This window comes from Pinus tabuliformis, chromosome 5_2, assembly GCF_031772625.1.
Source record: "Pinus tabuliformis cultivar Carrire ecotype Pingquan chromosome 5_2, CPIR1, whole genome shotgun sequence".
Lineage (NCBI taxonomy): Eukaryota > Viridiplantae > Streptophyta > Pinopsida > Pinales > Pinaceae > Pinus > Pinus tabuliformis.
This window is the reverse complement of record NC_142306.1, coordinates 56,995,734-57,009,202: the sequence shown is the minus strand read 5'-3', so window position 1 is coordinate 57,009,202 and position 13,469 is coordinate 56,995,734.

Below are 13,469 nucleotides of genomic sequence, written 5' to 3'. Positions count from 1 at the left end.
GGCAAAGATAAAACAAATCACTCTCCAACATGATGAACTAGCTGCACAACACCAGGAGGTAGAACAAGCTATGACAGAGGCTTGTGGTATGGTCCTCAAGCTAGCCATCTCCGGGGACCTCCTCCTAGCTACCAGGATTTAGCACATCGTAGCTAGCTTTCGTACGGCCCAAGTGGAGGTCGCAAGACACCAAGAGGAGCTAACGTTACATATTGCAGAACTCCATCTCAAGGCTCAGCCGACCGGGAATGCCACTATAGTGCAGTTGTAGATGGACTACAAACAATGAGTAGTGTTGTTCGTGAATGCTTGGGACTACTCGGGTAGTCGCTCGAGATACTCACCACCCTCCAAGAAGATCCAACCATACAGCAAGTAGAAACCGAGGTGCGTGAGTTGCAACAAGCTTATGACATCGCCTGACTCATTGCACAAATGGTATCTATCACATAGCGGTTGACCAAAATGAAGGAGGTCCAGGCACTCAAAGCCCAAGTTGACACATTGTGACAACAGGAGGCTGCCCTTAAAGAGCGTATACAACCCTGGCTCGACAAAGCATTTAGCATATCTACAACCATTGAAGGCAAGCTCACACAGATGCAGGTAGTCTTTGCAACGGAGCAAGCAGTTGCAAATGATACGGATACCTCAGCCGCTCATGTGGAAAGGGTAGAGAGATTCGCAGCCAAATTTCCTGCAGAGACAGGCGAGATGCAAAAGTTGCTGACCGACTTACGTGCAAATATTACCATACTAGTTGAGTGACTCGGGACAAGTCACGATGATTGTGTTGGGGGACTGTTGGGTAGCAGAAACCCCACACAATAGGTAGGGGGCTTAGAAGAGCATTCTAAAAGCGTCCGTAAGTCTGAGTTGGGGGTTTGGGTAGAGGATAGAGGCTCTGCAGCGGTGTGCGCAGAGGCCTGGAAGAGTCCGAAACTGTGTGCGCAGACCCCTACAGCTGAGTGTGCAGGGTGAATCTGGATGTACTAGTTGAAGTGGAAATAAAGGTAAGTTCATTCCAAAAATTATTTGTAATCTCTAACTTATTGCAAATCTAGCACTTTGTATGGTTAATAAGGTTGTTTTTTTCTATGCGCATTGATTATTGAATGCTTGTGAATCGGGTTTTAATCTTAATATGCAAACTAAATGAAAGTGATAAATAAATACCACCTTAAAGTATATCTGAGTTGCAATACTTCATCCACTAGATTAGATCAGTAGACTATGTGGGGTATTCAGGGTCCGCCCGAATACATCGCAGTGTGAAGCTACAGAACGTAGCGTGAAACCTCCAAACCACATCCAGACATCCCAAGGGTGTGGAACCTAGTTCCAGCACCCTCCCCTGCTACCTGAGGTGAGACCTCAATCCATGCTTTGTGGGCTATTGCCGAAATGGTTGGTAGCTGCAGGATTTGCTTGGCTAAATAACTCTTCTGAACCTCGGTCGGGCCCATATAAGCCAACATAGTGTTTTATTTCAGTTTTAATTATGCATGTGATCTATGACTCTTATTTATGATGGTTACATGTGATCTAGATTCTGGTTTATGATTATTTCATTTGATTCATGATTTTGAACTATGATGGTTGTGTTTTGAGCTAACCGAATGTGATATGTTTATACATGATGATTTGATCAAATAGCTAGTTGACGTGTTGTGACAGGATGTAGAAAGAATTGCGGGTGTACCTTATTGACGGGCCACCAATGAGGTATGGTGTGAGTTTATTTCAATTCATTTTTATTCTAATGTAAATTATGTGCTTGGTACAGGAAAGCATGGAAATGCCCAGACTGGGTGGTTGAAACAAACTGCAAGAATTAGCAACGTAAGTAAAAGGAATTGGAACATGTAGCAATATGTTGGTAAAGAACTTCAAGAGCAGGGCCATTGTGGGATACTGGTACCTAATAGTGTCCATTGATTTCCATGAGCATGCCATGACTAGTATGATGGTTTTGAGGTAGGGATATGCCTTGGTTTTTGGACCATCTGATGTGAAGAAACCTTACCAAGGTAGGGGTCGCCCGAGGGATTGTGTAACAGAGAAGGGGGTGCCCAAAAAACTTGGAAGGTGTGCGATTGCATGAAAGGGGATGACTAGATTTCCTGATGGACTATGTAGCAGAGAAGGGAAGGTCGGGCAGTACATTTTTTTTGGTCATTATCATTTTCAGATGGAATCAGAAGCACATCGGGAGTGTGCCTTGGAACAATGAGCTAGTAATTGTTCATTGAGAGAACACGCGATGCATGATTATAACATTGGACATTGGTTGTAGGTTTGACTTTACCGGTGGATTCTAGACTTCTGAGGAAGGAGATGAATCCTGGTACTACTTTTGAGGGTGGAGGTGTAAGCCTCTAGATTCCCTTGTTGCAGATGCAGGCATCGTATCATTTTATTTTCTAGTTATAGAAAATGTGCATATTTGTATATCAGTTGGTAACCTTTTGTCAGTTCAGTTTTGGATTTCTGTCTCTATTCTCTCTCTCTCACACTCTTGGACACTTGATTTTTCTTGGAGCACTTCAACTTTCGATCAAGGAAAGAAAAGAATCCAAATAGCAAGAAAAGATCAAGCAAGGAAGAGTAGGATAAAGCAGGTACAATAGGATAATTTGCAGATATCGATTTGCATGTATGATTTCCTTGCTATATTTGGCATGCATGGTACATGGATGTGTGCATTTTGTTCTCTTGTTGTCATTGGAATGGGTTTTTCTAGGTGTGATAGTGTTCTTGAGCCTTAACTTTTCATTTTTGGATATCCATGGTGTGATGGATTCTCTTGTATTTGGTTGATTTAGATTGTCGAATGGTTTCAAAACTTAGTGAGATGGTATCCAAAAGAAAGAACACAAGGCCTAGGAATCCCTAAAATGGACTAGGATTGCAATAAAGGCATATTTTGTGTACCTCATTGGGCCTAGGAATCCTCAACCAGTGGATGGCGGGATATACGGTAAATCCTATAGGTGTGTGCCCTTGATCAAGCCTAGGAATCCTTAGTCAGTGAATGGTGGGATATACAGTAAAGAATGGAGGGTGGAGTCCTGATTAGGCCTAGGAATCCTCAACCATTGTATTGCAAAATATACGATAAATCCTAGAGACTAGGAGACAAGAAAATTCCTCACGGTGTAGGTGGAGAAATCTGGTGGCATCCATGCTTGTTTAGGGCCTAATGATCTAGTGGGGATTGTAGTAAAGCCTCTAGAAACCTGGTTTGGTTTGGTTGAGTCCCACATTCATGCTTGGAATATGTCATGGAAGTGATTGGTTGAAAGAAAGTTTTAGTTCATCCAATCTATGGTCGGCTGTTCTGTGGAAGTCCCATACCAGGTTGGCTTTTTCATTCATTAATAAGAGATTTTTCTCCTTGGTATATCATGTGTAAATGTATTGGATTATATGTGGATTTTATGGTTTTTATATCCTTGTATTTATGTTGGTTATATGTTGGTTATGAGTATGTTTTATGACAAACTTTATGTATGGTTTGCATCATGTTTTGATTAGTGGTTGAAAGTACAATGACTACATGACGTAATAGATTATAATGCAACTATTGTGATATGGAAACAGTGCTTCTTTACGAATATTTAATAAGTATGAGACACCTATGCTTAGATTTGTTATTAGTATCTTGTTGACAGTGTTGGACCCACCAACATGTAAGGGGATCTCCCTAGTAAGAATTCCCAATTAGACGTCAGACCGTTTGGTGTAGGAGTCCTAGCATTGGGTCATACGGTAATGCCTTGACCACGATTTCACACAAAGGAAGGTAAGATGTCTTTGTTGGTAGCAAGGATGTGACAGCTACAGCAAGCCAAGGAAGGTGCATGTGAGTTCAAACACACAGGGTTGAGATGAGTGCGCCCCTCTGAAACCTGTGATAGCACGCAGTTAAGAAGGGAACACACGAGCAAAGATGCATGACAACATGGAAGGCAATTTAGTTAGCGATCCAAAGTGATGGTTAAGCCAACATCAAGTTTAATAAAGATTCATACATATATACACAGAAAATTCCATACATGCATGTGTAAGAAAACAAATAAATATATCATTTAGAGTAAACCAGATAACATAGAATACAATACAACATATGCATGAAACATGTTGGCTCTATTATATTAAGAAGTGTAAGTTCTAGACATACAATACATCCATGTCCAACCTCTAGTTCTGATAGTGGAATGTTACAGCCACAACTGCCTGCTCCTCCAAAGAGATATACTAGCTCTGCGTAGTGGAGAAGCCAAGGCTCATTACAATATTGTACAAGCTCTCTCTAAGATAGTCCTATCGGAAGCTTGGCTGCCCAAAAGCATTTACAATGAGTTAGGAGGCTCTATTTATAGAAAAGGGTGGGGTGACCCTTGACATTCCCCTTTATGACAGTTCGTCTACCCTCATGACTCTTCATCTAGTCTATGATTGTTACATCCAACTATCGACACTTAAACTTCCACTTGACAAGACGTTACATTACAATGCACATGTGCCCATGTGAGACAATATGGCTTGAGAAAGTCATGCAAGACATCACTGAAACTTGGTCCGTTGTGGTGATACCAACTCTTTGACATGCTTATGATGGTGAAGGTGGAGAGTTGATACCAAGCTTGGTCGTCCATGATGTTGTGCATGTGCTCAATGGTGACATCTTGCTGAAGCAAACTCTTGCCTCTGTTGCATCTGGGTGCATTGGTATGGATCCTCCATTCAACTCTTCTACGAGCATGCACATGGTCTTATTGGGTGCAACTACACCGGCAACACACTGATGCATTTTGATTGTGTTGATTTTCTAGTGTGTGTTGTTCGTCATGCATATCAACTGTTAACTACATGTTCAGCTCCAGTTGGACTTACTTCTTGTCTTCACCTTGGTGAGTGTGCCAAATGGGTTGGATCACATGTGTGCGCATAATGACATACATGTTGCTTAATTCCCTTACATACGATCAACAACACTACTCACCATGTCTGCTATGTGCTAGCTGTTGGGATGGATCTATAACTTGTACAGGCATAGTTTCATCCGTGAGTGCATGTTGTGCCCGTTGTTATACCTGTTCCTATTGCAACTCATTCTATCATCTATACAACTCCTATTCTTCCTTGAGTTGCTACTTCAGCACATGAAACTCCTTCTCTGTTCCATTCCTTGTCTTTGCGCAATCTTCATGCGTGTCGTCACCTCATAGCCTAAGTCTCCAAAGTTGCTTTCATCACAAGTGGATTTTCTCGAGCTTGTAACTTTGTTCTGTCTCTGTGTTTTCAACATCCTTCCTCTTGTATTCGTTGCATGAAGGTGTGTTACTTTTTGCTACTCCTAATGGTGTTGCTCTCTATGATGTTGTTTCCATCTTATCTTGATGTCCTTTTCCATGAATAGCTTGATGTATTCATAGGCAGGAAAGCTCATAGACACTTGCTTGGTTGCAACCCATGTTGTGCTCTCAACGGTGTCCTTTGATTCTGCTCTCCTGAAGGCCATTGTAATTGTGCTACTGAGAGATAGATGAACACCTGTGATGCTTTTATACATAGAAACACTCATGGCAAGCAATATATCAGTCAAAAACTGAAACAAACTTGAGAACTGACTTGCAACATACCTGTTTGACTGATCATGAAGGTTGCGCAATTTCCACCAGGAGTTCGGGAGATTGACTGCCAAAACTACACAAGGCACATTCTAGGCTATTGGGAGGCTGACGAACTACTGGAACTACACAATGCACATTCCAGCCTAGCCTGCTAAGGACTGAAACTGCATAATCCGCAATTTCAGTCAGCAATGACATGCAACCAACAAACTGCATTGTGTAGTTTTTGGGGCCAACGGGACACTACCTCCAAGAATTGCACAATGCAATCTTGGAGGTCAGTGCCTGGCTAAGCTTGTGCAATTTCTAGAGGGAAGGCAAAGCCTTTGCTTCTAGAAATGCACAGTGCTAGCTGCATAAGGCACGGTCTAGGCCAAGGCTGCCCAGTTCAGTCGACGAGCGAATGGAAACATGAGAAGACTGAATGCATGGTGAGATGAGTGCAAACACGGTGAATGATCAGTCATGCAAACAACAAGTACAAGATTCAGGAAATAGGAAGGCATGCATGTGTGTGAAGTGAGTCGTCGCAATGGCGACTGTCCATGCAAAAATAGTTTCAAGCATGCGACAGCAGTGAGATGTTAACGAAAACTAAAATGGTGCTAGTACAAGCTAGTATGTATCAAAAAGACAGCAAGCACTCACTAAAAAAAGGGCAGATAGCATTCATATGAAGTGAAACACAAAAAACACCAGAATGCAGTGCAAAACATGAAAAGCGAGCTTACCCCGAAATAATTGAGTTGAATGTGCCGACGAATCCTAGATGTAATGTGGGATGTCAGAGCTGCAAGTTCGATGTGAGAAATGAGCTCTACAGTGTCTATTTGATGATTTTTTTATAAAATCAAGGTTGTGACGCGCATGCCACACAATCTAGGGAAAGAAACACTTGGTGGGAGGTATATGAAATGATCCATGCATGCAACCTCCAATTGCTAAAAGTAGATCCCTGAATAAAGGGATGCCTTTGCATGTTGCCTTGGGAGAATTAGCCCATGCATGCAAATTGGTTTTTCTCAGTCTCGGAGGGAACCAGTCAACTCAACTGCACATGCAAGAGGCTACTCAACTGCTAGGAGAAAATGTGCATTTCTGGAAGGGAGTTGGGTTGGATGCCTAGGAGATTTACGCAATTTCTGGGAAGAGTAGTTGACTGCTACCCAGGATTGCACAATCCCTGGGCTGAGCAACCCTGCTGGGAAGAATTGCACAATTTTATGGATGAAGCATGACTGGAAGAATTGTGTAATTTTGGAGCCCAGCAAGCTTCCAGATTGAACTGTACAATTTCTGGAGGGAATTTTGGTTTCCCCCTAGAATTGTGTGATTTCTTGAGGGATCTGCTCAGCCTGCATCTGGACCAAGTCTGAAAGAATAGCCCGTGAGGGGAATGCAACAAGGTCTGATGAACATGCTCTCATTCTGCAAGAAAAACATTGAAGCTTGTGTACTTGATGAAGCAAGACATACTGCTATGAAAGGCTTGTAGGGAGGCTCCAAAACGAAGCTAAGGAAAAATTTTGGAGGGTGGTTGTAGCTGCTACAACACTTGGCGACACACTAGTAGAACCCCAGCTCTTTGAATGGACCTTGTTCACGAAAATCAAGTCTAACACCTACATAACTATTATTTAGTTCTCAGTTCATGTTGGTTTCCACACTAGCTTGATTGTAAGATGTAGCATCTACCAAGCTCTTGGTCAATTGACACACATTCCAAGCCAATAAGATACAGTTGTTTCAATTGGGGTTGAGGGGTATATTGATGCACAAGTAGTATAGTCGTTAGAGTTTTAGTTTCATCTCTGGTGTTGCTCCGCTGCCAGCAGGCCTGGATAGTACCCCGGTGTTATCGGGAAATCTAGTGTCTATGCAAAGCTTCTAGTCCCACTAAGGCTGGTAGCTATCTTAGAAACAAACAAACTAAAACTACTTTCGTTTTCCTTTATGAGAAATAGATAAGAGGGGAATAAAGGAGACCAACCTCTGTCTTGTGCTTGGTTCCTAGCTTGATTCCTCTCCCTTCTGATAGATCTTTGTCACTCGCTTCCTCATCTACCCAGCTTCAAAGAGCACCTGTAGATTCAAAGCAGCATAACACTATCCAAGAACATAGATCTATTATCATAAACAATAAAGGACCAGATATGTATTGACCACACAAATGCATATATCATCAATCATACAAGAATGTGGAGGAAAACTTGAATAGCTTTATTAATAATCAAGAATAGAAAAGAGGATTACAACTAATCATTCTGACCCAACATCATCCTCTCAGCAAGAAAGCCCTTCTTCACCTCATGAAAAGCTTAGATCACCCAACACTATGATTTTGCACCAAGAAACCAGCAGCACTTCCTTACAAGATACAAAATTCCAGCCTCTGGATCTATGGGATGAGGGATCCATATATAGATGTTTGCAAGGGGGTGAGTCAGCTTTTGAGATTTGATTAGTGTCCTCTCTCTGATAGTTCTTGATTCCACTTGGAGATTGATGATCTCTTACTCATCCCTGGGCAAATGCAGAGAGGCAAGTGTCACAGGAGAAGTTTCTGGAAGATTCCATGATCCTCCACCTTGCAGATTGACACTTCCATTTGTCCATTCTCTCCCATCGCACCCCATATAAGGGCTTTTCAAGATGCATCTCACCTCTCGTGTGTATTTAGGTGGGATGCAACACACTTTGACCATGGAGCAGGTGAGATGGTCCAGTTTTGACCAGTTCTGAGCAGTTTTTCATGGAGAACTTATGGGAGAAGATGTAATCAGTTGACCTTGTTATTTTAGAGGTCAGAACAACACTTTTAGGGACTTAAGAGCCCTTGGTTTATGGACATTTATGATTGGGGTTGCAGTGCCCAAAAATTTCTATAACAGTTGCCCCCTAAAGCATGAGGTCGTTAATCTGTTGATGTCGGGTGAAATTCTTTATCATGAGGATATGAAGTTTTTTCAAGCTGGAAGGTGACCTGTAATAAGATACAATACAATACATTATCTTCATAATATTTTCATGATCTAGCTGAGGCGAGCATTCCCATGCTCAGATTTATAAATTCATTTTCATGTACATAATACAGACAATCGGTTGAGTGTAGACTGATGATTCTGGTAGAGCCATCATCCCTTAGGTTGGATGATTATCTATGCAGTAATGATGTACATTTGATGTCTTTATTTTCCTAAATATATATCGCAGCCCGGATGGATGAAACTAGATCCAGGGTCTTCAATCTCGTTCGATCTTCACTCAAAGTACAAGTCGATCCATGTGAGAGATGTTCTGGAGTCAAACACGGAAAGACATCGCCTGATTACCAGCCAATGATGTAAGTTGTTAACAGGTGTGAGAAGAATCACTAATAATGATGATGACCCTCAAGGTACTACAGTACAATTCACGTGGTGTGAATAAGGGACTTGGCGTTGAACACCACGCAAAATCTTTCGGTTGAAGGCCATTGATGTAAACCTGTCGCCGGAAGTGAGAAACTTGCCATTGAGGCATGCAAGCTTCAAAGTACTGAAAGGGTTGTTCCTAGATCGACCTCTTGGATAATGAGCTGATATCAACAAGAAGCGATCCGTCATAGGAGGTCCTTAGTGAATCCCACATCAATGACACGGAATGGAGCAAATGAATTTAATGGAGGTGAAAATGATCTGGTGATATAAGGTTCAGGGTGGCGGTCATGAACGAATGGAGCATAAATGTACTGTACATTTAAGGTTCTCTATAGGTACAACCTCTTTTGCTCTCAATAAGTCAGGATCCCTCTTCCACCTTTGAAATGAATAAGTGCTATGCATAGTTATGAAAAAATGAAAAAATGAAAAATGAATAAGGTGAAAGAAGAGAAAGGCTTCCTACATAGAGAGGTGATGCAAGTAACTCCACCAGTGTATTGACCAAGCTCGCTGGCAGTGGAGCCATGCTTGTGTTCCTATGTGACTCTACCGGGTGTTATAGACATTTTTGGGCACTACAACCCCAATCATAAATGTCCATAAACCAAGGGCTCTTAAGTCCCTAAAAGTGTTGTTCTGACCTCTAAAAGAACAAGGTAAACTGATTACATCTTCTCCCAGAAGTTCTCCATGAAATACTGCTCATAACTGGTCAAAACTGGACCATCTCACCTGCTCCATGGTCAAAGTGCGCTGCATCCCACCTAAATACACATGGGAGGTGCGATGCATCTTGAAAAGCCCTTCTATGGGGTGCGATGGGTGAGAATGGACAAATGGCAGGGTCAATATGCAAGGTGGAGGATCGTGGAATCTTCCAGAAACTTCTCCTATGACACTTGCCTCTCTGCATTTGCCCAGGGATGAGTAAGAGATCATCAATCTCCAAGTGGAATCAAGAACTATCAGAGAGAGGACACTAATCAAATCTCAAAAGCTAACTCACCCCCTTGCAAACATCTATATATGGATCCCTCATCCCAGAGATCCAAAGGCTGGAATTTTGTATCTTGTAAGGAAGTGCTACTGGTTTCTTGGTGCAACATCATAGTGTTGGGTGATCTAAGCTTTTCATGAGGTGAAGAAGGGCTTTCTTGCTAAGAGGATGATGCTGGGTCAGAGTTGACGAGGGTTAACCCAAAAACAACTTACTAGAGCAGGTGACACTAGTTAGCACGCAAGCATTGTGTTTTCACCAAGGTTCACTTCGAACAATATGTATTTCCAGCAATGTATCATGGACTAAAAGAAACAAGTTCTTAATACAGAGGTATGATGGTAGATAACCAAGTAGTGATAGCTACACAAGGCCTCTTGTACTTTACCCAGCTTGTTTCGAGAGTCATGCATGGTTTCATGCGAAACTAACCTATGAATGAAAACAAGCAAACAAAAAACAATGCAAAGCAGAAGTAGAAGTAAATGCAAAAGAAAAGTGAGTAAGAAAACAAGCGAGCAGACAAACAAACATGCAAAGCAAGAAAACAAACAAGCATGCAAGCAAGCAAACTAAAAGCAAACGTTACTCCTACTCCTAAGCTAACAGTGCATGGGCCCGATCACATGAAATGACACTTCCAATGTAGCCACCGGTGCATTAGTTGACCCATGTTGGTGAAGGCATGGTCCACGAGCAACATGTTCATGCGGACCAATAGCAATGAAAGATACAAAAATGAAGACAGACACATTCCGAGCTTACAAGTGTCAACAGAACAAAAGTGAGTGAAAGTGCATGACATGCCATTTGTGGACATGCCATGATGATGTGTGACACTACATGTAGATGGTGAGCATACACACACTCTTGAATATGATATGCAAGCATATGTGAGGAAGGTAGACCACCTACGTTGCGCAAGTGTGCTTGCTAAGTAAGATTCCTCCAATGCATGAGTAATGGGATCGTGTAGTTTGAGTGGAGGAAGTGAAATCTGAGTGTTAGATTGATCTTCAATGCATATAGATGAGTGATGAGGAGCCTTGCATGTTTGAATAATTTCTTGATCAGAAGTGAAACCAACCTCAGGACAGTGAGGGCCTAACATAACCATCATCTTAGGATGAAGTGCCCTGACAATCTGGGGGGTTTCGTCTTTGTTGACAAATGGATCATCGTAGAACAGTGTTTTAGACGGATTAACAAAGAGGGATTCAACATCATGATCAGATGATGGGGTGAAGAGATCATGACAACTAAGATCAGAAAATGCAAGATGTTGGGCAGCATCCTCATGATTTGAAGAATCACACAGAGGGGTAGATGAGAAGCAAGAATGTTCATCCTCTGCATTTTCGGAAAAGATAGATGAAAAATCAAGTGGATGTTCAAAGAATGATCGGTCCTCTCTATTGTCAGATGATGGACTGACATCCGGTGTGTCCTACGAATGATCAACAATGGGTGCTTCCATGGACAGAGATACACATGAAAAATCAGGGATGGCAGGATCAACAAGGAGTTCAGGAAAAAATGGAGGAGGTACAGATAGACATGGATGGTCCTTTGCTGTCGGTGGATGTCCAAGCTCTGAGTCATGCTCTTCATGAATGTCGGAGCATGTTGGTTGTGCAACACCAACTCCATTGATAGATCGATCCTCATTCAAAACAGGTGTAGAGTTTGGAACGAAAGAACACAAGACAGTGTCATCCGAAGGATTATCCTAGTTCAAAGATGGAGGTTGAGGTACAAAATACATGTGATGAGGTATGGGACTCACAACCAAGTCTACACAAAAATCAAAAGGAGTGATGTCAAGAGCAGGGAAAATTTTAAGAACCCCCTCTAAATTTATAAATATAATAAATGGGCGAATCTCCATGGTATATAGGAAAAATGGAAGGCGATTTTATCAATAATATAATATGTATATATAACTTTTTGGCGAATCTCTCACCAGGCATAGCGAATATTTTACTCAATTATAAAATCTTGTAAGATGTTGGCGAGTCTTTCACTAAATAATAAAACTTTGTAAAGTCCTAGTGAATCTTAGCATAGGCTACATGTTGGTTTAATTCCCTCATTTAAATAGGCTACATTCCAGGCGAATACCATGGGTCAATACCATGTGCCATTTTGGTGAATACCATGGGTCAATACTATATGCCATTTTTATTTTTATTAGAATATTTTACTCAATCAAAAAATCTTGTAAGATCTTGGCAAGTCTTTCACTAAATAATAAAACTTTGTAAAGTCCTAGTGAATCTTAGCATAGGCTACATGCTGGTTTAATTCCCCCATTTAAATAGGCTACATTCCAGGTGAATACCATGGGTCAATACCATGTGCCATTTTTATTTTTATTAATTCTAATATTAGGGTTAATAATGGTTTTTTGCATGGTATTAATAACAATCTAGTCCATGGTATTTGTCCCATAGTATTTTGGCCATAGGTTTCACCTAAATATAACCCATTTTTTGAGTGTTCGTAAATATAAGGTGACTTATGGAGTAAATATAAAAAAAATGTTCTATTTGTTTACCATACCTCTGGTTTATTTATATTTTTATTAATTTACCATACGCCTTTTACAAATATGGTATTTGGCCCATAGGATTCACTTAAATAAAACCTCTTTCTTGAGCCTTCATAAATAGAATGAGGGTTATGGACTAAATATAAAAAGAGGTTTTATTTATTTACGATACGTCTACTTTATTTATATTTTTATTTATTTACAATACCTTTTGAGTAAGTATAAAAAGATGTTTTATTTATTTACCATACCTCCACTTTACTTATATTTTTATTTGTTTACACCCTTACATGTATATAAGGTGACTTATGGAGTAAATATAAAAAATGTTATATTTATTTACCATACCTCTCATTTATTTATATTTTTATTAATTTACCATACCTCTTTTATAAATATGGTATTTGGCCCATAGGATTCACTTAAATAAAACCTATTCTTGAAAATGGGCGAATGGATTCACTTAAATAAATCCTATTCTTGAAAATGGTCGAATGGAAGGTTGTAAGTCCTAATTTCAAGGGCTAAATTTACCTTTTTTACCCTCTCCCTTAAAATAAGGTGGGCTATTTGAGGTGATTTGTAAAAATGTACTATGATACAAAATATTCGCCCACTAAAAATTTAAAACCCCTTAATTTCGCCAAAGGGCGAACATTCGCCCCTAAAATTGTCCTTGGTCAAGAGGATGTGATGGTTGAATAGATGTGTGTGCATTCTCTCCCACGTCACTCTGCAGTGGTTGAGTTGTTTGATGAGGGGACGAAGGACAGTCAATTGTGATAGCCACCGTGTCCATCTGTGATTACACAGCTCCATCACCGAAGTATGTTGAGCAGGGTTTAAGCTTGAACTTCTTA